Here is a 17,203-nt window from a genome sequence, read left to right on the forward strand (position 1 = left end):
AAATTTGCAAAATCTCTTTCAAAATACAAAAATATTCGTAATACTTGTACTTCTAATCCTACTTATAATATTCCATTTCAATGAAGTCATGGACTTATGGTTGCTTTTTATCCTAAGTCTTCCTTTCCTTTTCTTAGGATCCTAGATTATAATTTGACTATTCATGATTCCAATCCTATTATGGACAAAAGATATTCTCACTCGTCTCGTGATGAGGATGATTCTTTAAGAGTTCTACTTGAACAAGTCCAAAAACTTTCAACTTAACTTGATAAAATGGGTAATTTGCTTATACAAGAAAACCATAATCTAGATTCTTTTTAGGTTATAAAGGCTCTTAAGAAAGTTCTTTGTGATATTGATCAAGGTGTTAACCTCTTGTGTGGCATTACTCACCTTGTGCATTCAAATGTTAAACCTTTAGCTCAAGAAGCTTAAGATTTAGAGTTGATTCCTCCTATCACTATTGTAGAACCTTCTTTTGTTCCTTTACCTTTTATTTCTACCTATACTCCTTCTTTGATGACTAGGATGATTCCCTCTATTCCTATGATTGTTCCTCTTGTGTCACTTCCTACATGACAACCTTCTTATCATAATTTTCCTTTTACTTATTCTAGTCATCAACTAACTATAGTTCCAAGTGTTCCTTCAATTGTGCTTTCCAATTCTACAGATTCATACACTTTACCTAGTGTTTATAATATTTTTATTCCTCCTATTTCCTCTAATGATTCAACAATTATCAATTTGGTTCAAACTGTGTCATTTTTACACTAACAATTTGCATGCTTGACTCAAAACAAGTTTAGTATTCCTACATGTGACATGGGAAGTCCTTTGTCCCAAGATATCATTCATACTCTCACTCCTCAACATGAAGATATTCCTCATTTTAAGAATTATAATATTAAGGGAGACCATGTTCATCATGTTAAAACATTTCAAATCCTTTGTAGTGATTATGCTCATGACCATAGGATTTTAGCCAAGTTGTTTGCTAGAATCTTTTGTGATAATGCATTACAATGATTTGTTCCTTGCCTCTTTATTTTATTGATTCATTTCCACAACTTTCCAATGCTTTTATTCAACAATTTCAAAAAAACATTAGTTTGCAAGTGTCTTATGCATTGTAAACAACATGCGAAGGAAAAATTGACTAAATTTCTTAGAAGATTTAAGCGTTTACATGCTTAGATTTCCTATCTTGTTGTTGATATTGATATTCAACATATGTTTATTTCAAATTTGCAAATGGATATTAGAGATAAGATTATGTTTACTAAATTTACGTCTTTTCAACAACTTTTTGTAGTGCTTATTCATTATCTATTACAAGTGAGTCAATTTAAGAGCAACACTCTGTTGGCTAATGTTCATGTTGATAAAAGAGATGCTCCTTCTAATCCAAAAAGAATTCAAATATTCAACAACTATGTCAGGATAAATAATCAAGTGAAAGCAATTTTTTATCAAGTTGTTGTTGCATCTCATAATGCGACTTCTACATCCACTATTTTTCAATTAAATTGTACATTTACTCCTCTTTCTGAATCTTTACATACTAATATCAATAGGTTGTTGACTGAAAATATGATTACTTTACCTCCTATTCAACCTCTTTTACCTGCTACGATTGCATATAAATCCTTTGATCCAAAAGAATTTTGTCAATGTCATCACCATAATGGCCATGATAGTGAGAAATTTTATTTTTTAAAACATAAGGTTCAAGACTTAATCGACTCCAATGCCTTATCTATATTGATAAGTTTTATGGTAGTGGGAACAAATTTATTTATCCTCCTCCTCAAAATTTTCAAATCTATATGAATCCTTTACATGAACAAGATACTAATGCCATTTCTCATCCATCTTTTATGGATATTGTGTATGATTTAAAGATGGATGATCTTAATCACATTGTTAATCAAGGGGAAGCCTCTCAAAATATAGGGTCTCTTTTGACTAAAATTATTTATATCCTTCTTAACAGTCATTCCAAAAAATGAAAGCCATGAGGAACTGGAAGAATATAGATCTATTGTGCATTGTAATACTATCTATAAGATCTTATCTAAGGCACTAACCAACCAACTCTAAATAGTTTCACCAAAACTCATATTAGAAGAACAAACAAGATTTGATTTAAGAAGATTTATTTTAGATGGCATAATTAGTATTCACAAAACTATACATTCAACACAAAAGAATAAAGAAGCATGCATGCTCATGAAAATAGACATCCAAAAAGCCTATCATAAGGTTGACTAGAGAATTTTATGAGAGATTGTAGAAGAGTTTGGCTTCTCTTGTTAATAGAATTATATATATATATATATATATATATATATATATATATATATATATATAGAAGGATTTTTCAATACATCCAGAGGAGCAAGGAGATCCCATATTACCATTCCTATTTATTGTTATGGCCAAAACATTTGGATGAGAAATCAAAAAAGCACAAGAGGATAGGGAAATCCAAGGAATACCTATAAAATTGTTCTCCTTCACTACCAACACTCTTATCTATGAAATATTCCTAGTCAAAGTTGGTATTTCACCTCCAAATGAGTTTTTTCCTATATAAGGGACTTGTAGCTTTGAATAATTTTCTATTGAAGGAAGGAATGATCCATTTATATTATTATAATGAACAATTAATGAATGTAGCTTACTTAGGTTAGTAAAATCAAATGGTAAACTTCCCTCCAAATTATTATTTCTCATTTTTAGAACAACTAGGGAAGACCAATTGGACAAGTTTAGAATGATCATTCCACTTATGTTGTTATTTGCAAGATTTAACACTTTGAGCTGAGATAACTTTTCTAAGCTAGGAGGAATATTTCCACTAAATAAGTTGTCATTGAGCATCAATATTTCAACTATAGAAGAACCCATTAATGGGATGCACCCACTCAATACATTTCTAGACAAATCTAGAGTAGTCAATAGAGGATTGTTTTCTCTTAGTCAAGTTATTTCTAACCCTTCAAGTGAGATCAATGTCAAAATATTAAATGGAAATTGGTCCTCTATCCTACATGACATTAAATATATCTCTAAATAAATAAAAGGATGAAATCCAACTTGTGCTAATATTTAGGACACAATTGGATAATTGCAAATTATACAATCTTCTAAGGTTGTGAAAGAGAATTTTTGAAATGGACTAGTAATGGTTTAGTGACAATTTTAGTTTAACTAAAGTAGGTAGAAGTGATGAAGAAGAGATGGCTTCATTGAAACAATTTCCATCAACACACAATTAAGTTAGTGAGGAAAGATGAGAAAATGAAGGGGGAATAGTCTTGCTCAATTGGTTATTATCAATAAGATACCACTCCAGTAAAGATAGATTGCCTAAGGTATATGGAATGATATTGCTCAGTAGATACTTATCAAGATATAAATAGTTCAACAAAGAGATACTTCTAAGAGAATTCAGTTGTCACTAAGGTCAAGCTTAGTTAAAGAAGAAACATTGTCAAGGCAAGAAGGTATGCTCCCATTGAAGTCATTGTCCCAAAGATGAAGAACTCTGTGGTGAGTAAAAAAAAAAATGAAGGGGGAAAACATCCCACTTAAGCTATTGCCAAATAAATATATAAATATTGAAGGTATGTGAGGTATCCCAAGAAGGGGGAATGGAAGTACCCGATAATCTAGAGTAGTCATTGATTACTAATCTCCTATCTTAAATTATTATTTAACTATAAAAAATTATTCATAGCTAATATCAAAAAATAAAACAACTTCAACTTCACTGATAAAATATAGAATGAGATAAGCAACACAATGTGACAATATTTTTAGACAAATCATCCATAGAAAAACCTTTACAAGAAAACTAGTTGTATAGATGAGGAATTATATTAACTTTTGGAAATCAAGAGATACAAAATTCCTTGCCTCTCACTGATAGAACTCTAACAACCTCTCAATTTCTCCTACTGATAATCCTTCACTGCTATCCCCAACACTATCACTACTCACTTGTTAACACTGCACTTATTTTCTATTATTGCACATTAATTTTCTAGCTCTACAAATGCTTATCCAACTTGTGTTCTTCAAATTTCCTCTTGACCCCCATTTTTACTACTCCTATTGGAAAAACTATGGTTGATATTGATTCTCAATTAATAGTACTTGAGATTAAAACAACCCTAACAAATTTGGTTTCTAGTTGATTCTAAAAGGAGTTAATTATTTAACAAATAATTTTCCTACTCTAACTATTTAGTTAGTGAAACCATTATTTTATAAATATTTACATAATGATGAAAAAATGTCCAAAGCTACCAAAACTAACACTCCCTCTTAGTGAGGAAGTTTTTCTACATGACACCCAACTTATCCATGATGAAGATGAATTTTTCCTTCTCTAATGGCTTAGTTAGAATGGTTGTGATATGTTCCTCTATAGGTATGTATTGTAGCTTAAAAACCCCTCATTGTACACAATCTCTCATGAATTTATATCTGATGTCTACATGTTTAGACCTATCATGAAATGTTGGATTCTCAAACAACTCAATGCAACTCTGATTTTCATAGTGCATCATAGTATTCTCAACCTTCTGATCAAGCAATGCTACTAGAAAATTTCTAAGATGTGTAACTTCACATGTCACCATGCTAGCTTCTATGTATTATGCTTCTACTAAACTTAGAGCCATAAACATCTACTTCCTATTGAACTAATAGATAACAACTAATCCCAAACTGAAACAATACCTTGAAGTGATCCTTTTGTCTATTGTACTTCCTACACAAGCTAGATAGTATAGCTTATCAATCTAATACCTTCACCTCAAGCATATTTGATCCCATACTCAACTATACCATGTAAGAAACAAAACCCATGTGCGAACATTGTCCAATGCATTCCCTTTGGTTCAACCATTATCTAACTAAGAGAGTTTATTACAAATATCATATCTAGCCTGGTGTTGGCCAAACACATAAGGGAACTAATCATCTTCCTATATAAGGTGGGATCTACATCCTTCTCCCTAGAGGTATCTACATTCCTCCAATTCATGATCATGGGTGTAGACATGGCTTTGCAATCATCCATCTTGAATCTCTTGAAGATTTCAATGCAATATTTCCCTTGACCAAGGAAAATCTCTCCATCTATCTACCACACCTCCATGCCTAAAAAATAGTGCATAAGTCACAAATCTTTCATCTTGAACTCTTGCCCAAGGTCCCTCTTGCAATCCTCTATAAGGCCTATTGAACCTAAAAGAAACATGTCATCCACATAAAGAAAAAAAATTAGAACCTTATCCCAAACCACCAAGTAGTAGGAATTATCATCCATTTCACTCTTCAAAAAGCACATTTCTTGCAATTATATATCAATGTGCTCATACCATGCTTTGGGAGCCTGCTTAAGTCTGTACAAGGATCTCTTTAATTTGCACACATGGGTCTCTTTGGTATGTGCTACAAAGCCTTCTAGTTGCTCCATGTATACCTCCTCCTTCAACTCACCATTAATTAATATTGTCTTGACATCAATTTGATGGATTTTCCATCTCATCTATACTACAAATAAATTCATAGCTTGTATAGAAGTATACATGTGCAGTAGAGAAAATGTCTCATCATAGTTTATTCCCTCCATTTGAGATAACCCCTTTTTCACAAACCTTTTCTTATATTTCTTGATGCTACCATATGCACCATGCTTTATCTTATAGATCCAACATGACCCAATTACAACTCTATCTATTGGTCTAGGCACCACCTCTCACACATCATTCTACAATATTAGAATATTCCTTAACTATAGAATCTTGCCATACATGATACTTTGTATCCTCTTGATAGCTAGAAGGATCACTATCTATTAACAACTAATTAATGCCACATAGTCATTGAACTTGAATAGTTTTTTTTGTTATCTAGTACTCTTCTTAGGACCTCCCACAAACTCCTAAGTATCGTTCTATGTATGTTGAACCTCATGGTTCCTATTACCAATTGTAGAGGATGGAATATCAACATCTATGTCCTCTTGATGCATTTTCTATTACACAAGTTCCTTCATATTCAGTGAATCTTCACCACCTCAGCCTACACTAGTACTGGTAATTATGCTTGAGCTTTGTTTCCCTTGACTTGGTATTGGATCTCCTTCTAGTTTCTCACTCTGATCATCTACTAGAAAATTTTTAGACCTTCTAAATTCCTTGTCCTCCGTGAACTTGACATAACTTGTGACAATAATTCTTTTGGTCCTAGGGATAAAAATCATATATTTCTTAGAGGTTTCATTGTACCCAACAAGGTACCCTCTCTTTGCAATCTGATCTAACATTTTACATGTATCATTTGGAATATGAAAATATGCCAAACTCCCAAATATCCTAAAGTGACCAACATTAGGCTTCTTCTATGTGAAAGCTTCTTTTGGTGTCATCATCCCTAGCACCTTGTATGGAACCCTATTTTGAATGTGATCTATCATACTACACACCTATGCCCATAAGTAACAAGGCATGTCCTGGTGATGTAGAATAGCCCTTGCTGCCTTTAATATAGAATGGTTCTTCATCTCAACATTTCCATTTTGTTGTATATTGTAAGGAACCATCCACTCTCTCCTGATTCCTTCCTTGGTACAGAAATGCTAGAAGAAATTTCATTTTTACTTATCCTCATTGTGTAACTAAAGAACCTTTATCTTCCTTCTTGTTGAGCTCTCCACAAAATCCTTTAACTCTTTAAAGTGAATGAAAACCTTATTCCTGGTCTTCAAGAAGTATATCTAGGTCTCCCTAGAGAAATCATCAATAAAAGTGACATACTACTCATATTCTTTAAGAGACTTTGTTAGCATTGTTCCACAAACATCTTACTATACTAGATTAAGAACACCCTCACATATGACATCACTCCTTGGAAATGATTCTTTTATAAACTTCTCCAAAACACATCCCTTACATACATCAACATGCATTGTGCACACCTCTGGAATACCCATCACTATCTCATGAAGCAATTTGAGTTCTCCATTATGGATATGGCCCATCCTCCTATGTTATAGCTCTCCAAGACCTCTAGGATTACTTATGCTCATGAGTTCCTTAGGATTATCAAACTATGACCTATAAAGGTGACCACTCCTAACTCCAATAGTTATGGGTGACTTCCAATCCCTATGGTTGATGAACACATGTGCCCCTCTAAAGAGTACATTATACCCCATATCATGAAGGATAGATATGGAAACTAGATTAATACCTAAGCCTAGTACATGCAATACATCATGAAGTGGAATTATCTTTACATTCTCCCTCTAATATTGAATAGTCCCTTTCCCAACTAGGTTGAGTTTGGAAAAGTTTCCCATAGAGATTTGAATACTAGTGTTCTACTCCTTAAAACTAAAGAAGAACTCTCTAACTCATGTATGAAATGACACCCCACTATTTATATACCAAACACATTATGAGGTTGAGCTAACTATACAAGCTATGAGTTCAAACTCATCTTTCATTCTACTAGAGATTTCTTCTGCACCTTCTAAAGCTCCCACCTATTTATTTCCCTTCTTCATTTATGGACAATCACTGACATAGTGACAATACTCTTAACAACCAAAGCACTTGGTCTTAGAAAGATCGTTCTTCTTCTTCTTCTCACTTTGTGAATTTGATCTTTTTCTAGACCCCTTCTTTTCTTTCCCATTTCCCATTAAGGCAATTTTTTCCCATTCCACCTCCCTATTTTACTCTTGTTGGCCCCAATGACAAAACTTACTCTAAACTCCTCTTGAGTGAAATCGCTCCATAGTTGATCCCAAATCGATAATCTGTCTCATCCATTGAAAACTTGAACAAAGTGTTGGAAATATAAGAGGAGTAACTAAGAGGGAAGGGATGAATCAGTTACCACAAAAATAAATCCCAAATCCCTTAGATGTTACTATAGAACAAACTCTATGAAAATTAAACTCTGTTGATGCTTGATAAACACACAGACAAAATGTTGTAACTCAGTAAACACTAAAATAGCTCAAGAAATGCTTAACATGAAAGTCTTAAGATATTATCTAAGATTAATATTACTTTAACTTAGTTGAAAAAATATAAGAGAAATATCATGAACACATTTCACAACAAGATTTAACATGGAAACTCAATTTGGGAAAAACCACCAATTGCAACTAGTTACTGATTTTTACTCTTCTGAAGTGAGCCCTATTAGGAGAAAACCCTATTAAATGTTTTAAAACACACTGTTAGGTGTGACCTTGTTAGAGGATTTAATCACCATGTTAGGAGTGCCCTTTTAGAAGGTATTTTGACAATTCAATAGAAATGCCACCTTGTTAGAGGATTTGCAAATAGATGTTAAGCTAACCCTATTAAGAGATTTAGATCACTACTACAATTGTTAGAGAGTAAAAATGAGATGATCTGATTTTTGATGCAATTGAATTGTTGATTATAGATCTCAATTCTGGCCTGTATACTTGATCCTTCTTGAATGAATGTATCTTTTTAGCTCCATAAGGATATTCTTCTTATCCTTCTAATTCACTTTCTCTTAGCATCATTAAATATTCAATAATGTTCCACTCATGTTGTTTTTCTAGTCCTCAACATGACCATATATTCATATCTTACAAATTATCAAGTTGGCTAGAGTATAAGTTAGAATAATTAATATTCATCTCCTTAGTCTGCTAGAACCAACAAACAATTCAATTGAACTCAATATACCAAAACAAGAAAATCTTTCATTAGCCAACATTGCTTTGTAGACACTAACTCAAAGAAATTTTCTTATGTTAACCAAGTGAACTTGGTTAACACTACATATTCACAAAGTTCCTTTGGTAACCGAGTGATCTTGGTTAACACTAGTTTCATCCAATATTTCCTTCATTAACTAAGTGAGCTCGGTTAACACTCACTTTCCACAAAATTTCCTCTTTCACCTGAGTGAACTCACTAGGCACTATCTTTTAAACTAGGCAAACTCTAAAATACTTGGTAGACATAGAAAACTATCTTCAATGCTTGAGTGAGCTCATAATATACTAATTGGGAATGATATGAAATTTTGTGTAACATCAAAGATGATATACAATTAATCAATTGTTTCAAAAATCTCCCTCTATGGCATTGATGGCAACACAACATGTCATAATGCAATGAAATTTTAGAGCAAGAATAATGTAAGGAACATATCCTTAGGTTTACTTTGATTCTCATCCATGAGAACTCCCTCTATCAGTGTGAACTCCTTCCACCTTTAGTTTCTCCTTCTGTCGGAAAAATTCTTCTTCTAATAGCAAACTCTATCTTTGATATCAAACCAAGTTCATTTTTCCTTTTTGACATCTCTCTCTTTTTATTTATAAAATTTCTATGAGATATGATAGAAAACTTCTCCCTCTTTGACATCTCATTCAAAAGACAATATTCAATTAATATCAATGTACCTCATGTACTGATTCTTTTTTAATATACCCTTTGTCAATGCTACAACAATTTATTGATCTTCAACATGTTCTAGTTGATGCATCACTAAACTTCATTTAGTGATCTTCAAATAGGGGAATGATCCCTAGCTTAGCTCTTAGGTATAGAAATACATCCTTAGGTAATGGTTTGGTAAATATGTCTACAATTTGTTCTTTAGTATTCACATATTCCAATCCTACTTCTTTATCATGTACCAATTCTTTCAAAAAATGATATTTTATATAAATGTATTTTGTTTTGGTATGCATCACCAGATTCTTTCATATATTGATTGCACTAGTGCTATAATAGTATATAACCACTGGATCATTGATCTCTATCTTCATACATACCAATAGTTGTTTGAAACAAACAACATTTGAAAAACCAACTATTTTTGCCACATATTTTGTCTCTGCTATGGACTAAGAAATACAATTATGTTCCTTGCTTGTCCAAGACACTAGTATCAAGAAAGAATGCTCCACCACTGGTTCTCTTCCTATCATCAATACTTCCTACCCAGTCAACATCTATGAATACTTTTAAATTCAAATTGCCTCCTATTTTGTAACATAAACCATATTCTTTAGTATCTTTCAGATATCTCATGATTCTTTTGATTTCCATTATGTGATTTTCTTTGGGATTTCCTAAGAATCTTGCCACCATACCGACTGCTAATGCATATTAGGCCTTGTATGCACTGTATACTACAATTTTCCAATCATTGATCTATATGTGGTTTAATCTACCTCTTTGGAGTCATTATTTTTGGAAAGCTTATGCCCAATAGAATAGGGGTTCCAACTAGTCTTGATTCTTCAATTCCAAATTTCTTTAGTATCTCCTTGATATATTTATATAGATTAATGTTGATACCATCTTTTGTCTATTGGATCTACAATACAACAAAGAATGTTATCTCTCCAAAAATAGACATCTTAGATTATTTAATCATTTCTTCCAAAAATTCTTTGCATAAGTTATCATTTCTTATGAATAAAGTGTCATCCATGAATATTTATTTCAATACAATCTTCTCGTCTAGTCCTTCTTTGATATACAGACAACTATTATCATTTGCTCTTTGAAAACCAATTTGTATCAAGTAGTTACATGAAGTCTTCCATACCAAGCTTTGGGATCTTTCTTGAGACCATATAATGCTTTGTGTAGTTTGCAAACCATATCTCTTTTTCTAGGATCTATAAAACCTTCAAGTTGTTCTATGTAGACTCCCTCATCAAGAATGCAGATTTTACATCCATTCGATAAACTTTAAATCCCCTATCAATTGCATATGATAGTAAAGTTCTAACACCTTCTAATATTTCAATAGGAGCAAAATTTTCACCATAATCAATACCTTCTTCTTAATAATAACCTTTACATACTAGCCTTTCTTTCCTTCTAGAAACTTCTCATCTTCATTTAGCTTATTTCTGAATACCCAATTTGTGCCAATTACATTTTCATCCTTGGGTCTAGGAACAAGAGTCCTAGTTTTGTTCATTCTATTTCATCCTTCATTACTTCAATCCAGCTTTCATTATCTAAAACATCTTTAACATTTCTAGGTTCAAATTTAGCAAGTAAATATGTACCTTTCAATTTGTTTCTTGTCATTGTTCCATTTAACATGTCTCTAATGATCTGATCAGGTGCATGATACCTTCTAAAAAATCTTGCTAATATAGGTACTTTGGTTTTGGATTTTTTTTCACTGATTTCTTCATGATTTTCTATATTAAGCTTGAGTCCCACTATTTGTGACTTGGGTCCATCAAACTCAGTTTTCTCTAGTAATAGCTTGATAGTGTTTGACTATGATCAGGTCCTTTAGACTGTAACTCAAGTCACATTGATGGAAACTTGGTAACTTATGGAGATTTTGGGGACTTAGGAGGTGAAGCCTCCTATCTTCCAAATAGATTTGACAAAGTATCATGTTCATAGTAAACAAATCTTTTGTAATCCCCAGGCTCTTTATTTCTTTCTTCTTCACTCTTTTATACAAACTCATCAATTCTCACATGTGCACCTTCTATTATTTTATAAGTAGACAAATTCAAACATTTGTATGCTTTACTTGTTTAGGAGTATCCTAGGAATATGTCTTCATCACCATTGACATCAAATTTACCTTATCTAGATTCTTTCAAGATATAATAGTTGTTGCCAAATAATTTCAATAACTTACATTAGGTTTATAGTCATACCATAGTTCATAAGGAGTTTGATTTGAGTCTTTCTTGAGCTATAATCTATTCAAGATATGCACTGCAATACTGATTGCTTCTTCCAATATTTGATTGTAACATTCTTTTGTATCATCAATGTTCTTGCACAATCTGTGATGGATCTATTCCTTCTTTCAACTATACCATTTTACTAAGGTATATTAGGGGTTGGCACTTGTCCCTTAATTCCTTTTTCAATGTAGAATTCATTGAACTCATTGGAAATGAATTCACCACATCTATCTAATCTCAAATATTTTTGCTTCTTTCTAGTTGCTTTTTCTACTCATGCCAGATACCACCTAAATTTTTGAAAAGCTTGAGACTTCCCTTTCAGATACATTACAATCATCATTCTGAAATAGCCATCAACAAAAAGAATAAAAAACTTATCTGCACTATAATGATCTATTTGAATAGTTCCACATAAGTCTATATGAATAAGCTATAAGACTTCTTTAGAATGATAGTTCTTACTTTTGAAAGTAGTTTTTCCCATCTTACCAATTTGAAATTTTTTGCATAGGCCCATATCAAGTTTCCTCAAGCTAGGAATACCTCTTACTCTTTTTTTGTTTGCTTATCTTTACCAAATTATCAAAGTTCACATGACATAATCTTTTTTTCCATAACCAACTTTCTTCTACTTGAGAAATAAAACATGAACTTTCACTGAGATCGAGATAGAATAGATTACCCTTTGTTTACTTGCCAGATTCAACTAGATTTCCTTTTCCATCCATTAGTTTGGCCTTCCCATTCATAAATTCCACCTTGAATCCAATGTTATTCAACTGTGCCACACTCAATATATTTTGCTTTAGTCCTTCAACCTAATAAAAATTGTCACATCTAAGTTCATTGGTTAATGAGATACATCATTTTCCCTTTATGCAACAAGGTTCATTATTTCCACATCTCACATTTCCACCATCATAATGTTCCATATGATCAAACTTTGTTTTGTCTCTAGTCATATGATGTGAGTAGCTACTATCAATAATCCATGTATCATTTTTTCTAACATGAGAGACAAGTGCCATTTTTATCTCTTTCATCATTAGATTCATCTTATACAGAAATATATACTATTTCATCTTCACTATTATTAGAATCTTTAGCCATAAAACAAGATTTCATACCTTTGTCCTTGTAGTCCTTGTAGTTTTTGAATTCTTCCTGGCCTTTGTACTTATTACTTTTCTTTTCATCCTTGTCTTCTCTATTTGGGCACCTTGCACCAATGCGACCAACTTCTTCATAAGAAAAATAGATTAAAGGAATCTTACCTTTGTACTTTCCTCTGCCTTTGGAATTTTTTTTTACAAGTAGGGCTTCAACAACTTCAAGATCACTTTCTAAACTTTCTTCTTCTTCTTCACTTCCTAATTGATTGGCCTTTGATATCTTACCCCTATTCTTGAGGGAAAGCTTGGATTCAAATGCAGACTCAATACTTTTGGAACTAGGAACATAGTTATCATAGTCATCCAACTTAAAAAGTTGTCAATCTTCCAACTAGAGCATCTATAGTTATTTTTCTATTTGGATCAAATCTCATCTCTTGAATAGTAGACACTCTAATTGCTTAGATAGGAAGAAGGGTTCTAAGTACCTTGCATACAACTATTTTGTCATCAATGTATCCTCGAAATGCTTTGATTGCACTAACACTTGCTTTAATTCTCTCAACATATTTTGCAATTTTTTCATCTTCTCTCATCTTCATCTGATCAAATTAACCTTAGACTTTCAGCTTTGCCTCTTCTTACATTGTCATCTCCTCCATATATGGCTTTTAGTTTTATCCACATATCATAAGCAGTAGTACAACTTTTGACTTAATCAAATTCAAAATAATTAAGAGCAGAAGGAATGTCAATCATCATGATGTTATGATTTTTCTTTTCAGCAATATCATCAACTAATAATGTTCTAGTATGAGTCTTGTATTCATTATCAAGATACTTACAACCTAAATCACTGATAGTTTCTAGATGTAACCTCATAAGTCCTTGCCATCTTGCAAAGTTGTCTCAGTTCAACTTGGGAATCTCTCTTTTGTAAGACATCTTGATCTTTAGCTTAGGTCTGTAAAACCTTCTCTGCAAGCACCAAAATCTCTTATACCAATTGTTGGAAATATAAGAGTAGTAACTCATAGGGGAGGGCTGAATCAGTTACCACAAAAACAAATCCAAGATCCCTTAGATTTTAGTATAAAACAAACACTTTGAAAACTAAACTCTGTTGATACTTGGTAAACACACAGGTAAAATTTTGTAACTCGGTAAACACTAAAATAGCTTGGCAAATTCTTAAAATGAAAATCTTAAGATATTATTTGAGATTAATGTTACTTTAACTTAGTTGCAAATAAATAAGAGAAATAGCATGAAGTGGAGACCCAATTTGGTAAAAATCACCAATTGCTGCTAGTTACTGATTTTCACTCTTCTAAAGTGAGCCCTGTTAGGAGAAAACCCTATGAAATGGTTAAAAACACACTATTAGGTGTGACCCTATTAGAGGATTTAATCACCCTATTAGGAGTGGCGTTGTTAGAGGTCTTTTGAAAATTCAATAGAAATGCCACCTTGTTAGTGGATTCACAAATAGTTGTTAAGCCAACTCTATTGAGAGATTTAGATCATTGCTACAATGGTTAGAGAGTAACAATGAGATGATCTAATTTCTGATGCAACTAAATTTATGATGACATATCTCAATTTTGGATATTTTTATTGAATGAATCATTTTATCTCCACAAGGATATTTTTCTTATCCTTCTAATTTGCGTCCTCTTAGCATCATCAAATCTTCAATTGTGTTCCACTCATGTTATCTTTCTAATCCTCAAATTGACCTTATATTTATATCTTACACTTTGTCAAGTTGGTTGGAGTATAACTTAGAATAATTAACAGTCATCTCCTAAGTTAGCTAGAACCAACAAATAATTCAATTGAAATCAATAGGCCAAAACAAGAAAAATCTTCATTAGCTAACCTTGCTCAGTAGACACTAACTCAAAGAAATTTTCTTGTGCTAACCAAGTGAACTCAATTAACACTACATATTCACAAAGATCATTTGGTAATTAAGTGATCTCAGTTAACCCTAGTTCCATCCAATATTTCCTTCATTAACTGAGTGAGCTCAGTTAACACTCATCTTTTGCAAACTTTCCTTTTTTGGCCAAGTGAACTCGATAGACACTATCTTCTAAACTAGGAAAACTCTGTAATGCTTGGTAGACATTGAAAATTGTCTTCAATACTCGAGTGAGCTTGGCATACAATGAATGGAAATGTATGACATTTTGTGTAACATCAAAGACAATACACAATTAATCAATTATTTCAACACAAAAATACTTCATTACTTAGTAAACCCATTTATGACTATTTGTACTAGCTTGTTATCACTAGGGCTATCTCCAATAGATGCTAAGTCATCCTTGACAAGTCTAGGGCTAGTGAGGTAACTTGTAACATCTTCTTCCTAGTTCATCCAAATATTTTTTCAACTTCTCTATGAGAAACATCTTCCTATTCATGGTAGCATTTTGATATAGATTCAAAATGGCATCCCGCATCTTCTTTATTATATCTAGCTCTAAGATATGTGGACAACTATGATCCTTAATACCATCAAGGACTATCCTCCTTAGATTCACATCATCCTTCTTGTATGTTACAAGTTGTGTCACATTTTTAGGTACAATTACAACACTAGTAACATAATTCTTGATACCATTCTCTTCTAGTAATAAAGAAAGTTTGACCTTATAGACACCAAAATTTGAGGTACCATCCAATCTATCCTAATCTCTCAAGCTAGTTGAAGCCATCTCAAGGGATTAAAGAAATAATAAATCTAAAGAGATCAAACTAGGTTTAATAATCCCTCAATTATGTTCCCAGGGAAAAACTTTTCTACCCTCAACATTTCTCTAATACCATGTGAAAATTCCTATTGCAATCACTTATTATTAATCTCCTATCTTAAACAATTATTTAACTATGAAAAATAAATTCATAGTTAATATCGATAAATAACACAACTACAACTTCACCAATATAATATAGAAATAAATAAGCAACACAATATCTTTAGGAAAATCATCCGTGGAAAAACCCTTAAGGGAAAATCAGTTCTATAGATGAGGAATTATATTAACTTCAATAAATTGAGAGATACAAATTATCTTGCCTCTCACTAGTAGAAGTTTGACAAATTCTTAATTTCTCCTATTGATAATCCTCTACTGCTATCCCCAATGCTATCACTTTTCCCTTGCTAACATTGCAATACTATTTTCTATCACTGAAAATTCATTTACTAACACTATAAATGTTTCTTCAACTTTTTTTCTCCAAATGCCCCCCCTAAGCCCCTTTTATACTACTCTTTTTAGAAAACCAATGGCTGTGATTGGTTCTTGATCAATAGTTAAGATTAAAACAACTGAACAACCCTAACCAAGTTGGTTGGTTGTTGTTTCTAAAAGGAGTCAATTATTTAAAAAATAATTTTCCTCCTCTAACTAATTAGTTAGTAAAACTATTATTTGCAAAATATTTACATAAGGAGAAGAAGTTGTCCAAAGCTACCAAAACTATCAATCATTGTCCCAAAGATGAAGAATTTTAAGACCAATAAGAAAAAAAATAAAGGGGGAAAACATGATCCCACTTTAGCCATTTCCAAATAAATATAAATATTGAAGGTATGAGAGGTATCCCAAAAAGGGGGGAATGGAAGTACTCGATACTCCAAAGTAGACATAATGTGTATCAATAGGGATGATGTGGTCGGCATGATTCTCTCATGAAATTCTAGGCTAGTTGGTGAAGTAGTCTATTCAATTCAACCACATGATTAGAGCATCCTCAGAGTCATTTAGAGCCAATTTAAAAAGGAGAAGAGATTGTGATTCATTGGAATGACTATTGTTGGAGACTAAATGTAGCAAAAGAGAGGGGGAGAATAAGAGAATAAAGAAAATACAAAGCTTGAATAAAGGAAAGGCCATTTGGAATAGAGTGGACAAGGGATTTGCAGGGCAATAGGTTCTTAAAACTACATGTTGGTCAATAGGTCAATGATGCTTTTGGATTATATATCTTGTAAAGAATGTAACTATCTAATAAGATAAATGCTAATTATTTTTTCTTCTATAAAATTTCCACACATTGCACATTCCAGACTCTTCTTTGCCGATGTCAACTAAATAGTGATTACCTTTCAGAATTTGATTTTTCTTCTAATACTTTTCCACAATGTACTAGACTTTTGGAAATTAGTAATAATATAGAACTTTGTTGTTCAATAAAACAAAATTGTCTAACTTCTTGGTCTTGAATAATTAGATGTCCAAAAAAAATTATTCCAACATTTTTCCCTAAAATAGTTGACTTTTGCACATTGACATTTGTTAAAGTAATTGAA

The sequence above is a fragment of the Cupressus sempervirens genome, chromosome 11 (genome assembly GCF_028749045.1).
Source record: "Cupressus sempervirens isolate cs-2001-9-10 chromosome 11, ASM2874904v1, whole genome shotgun sequence".
NCBI lineage: Eukaryota > Viridiplantae > Streptophyta > Pinopsida > Cupressales > Cupressaceae > Cupressus > Cupressus sempervirens.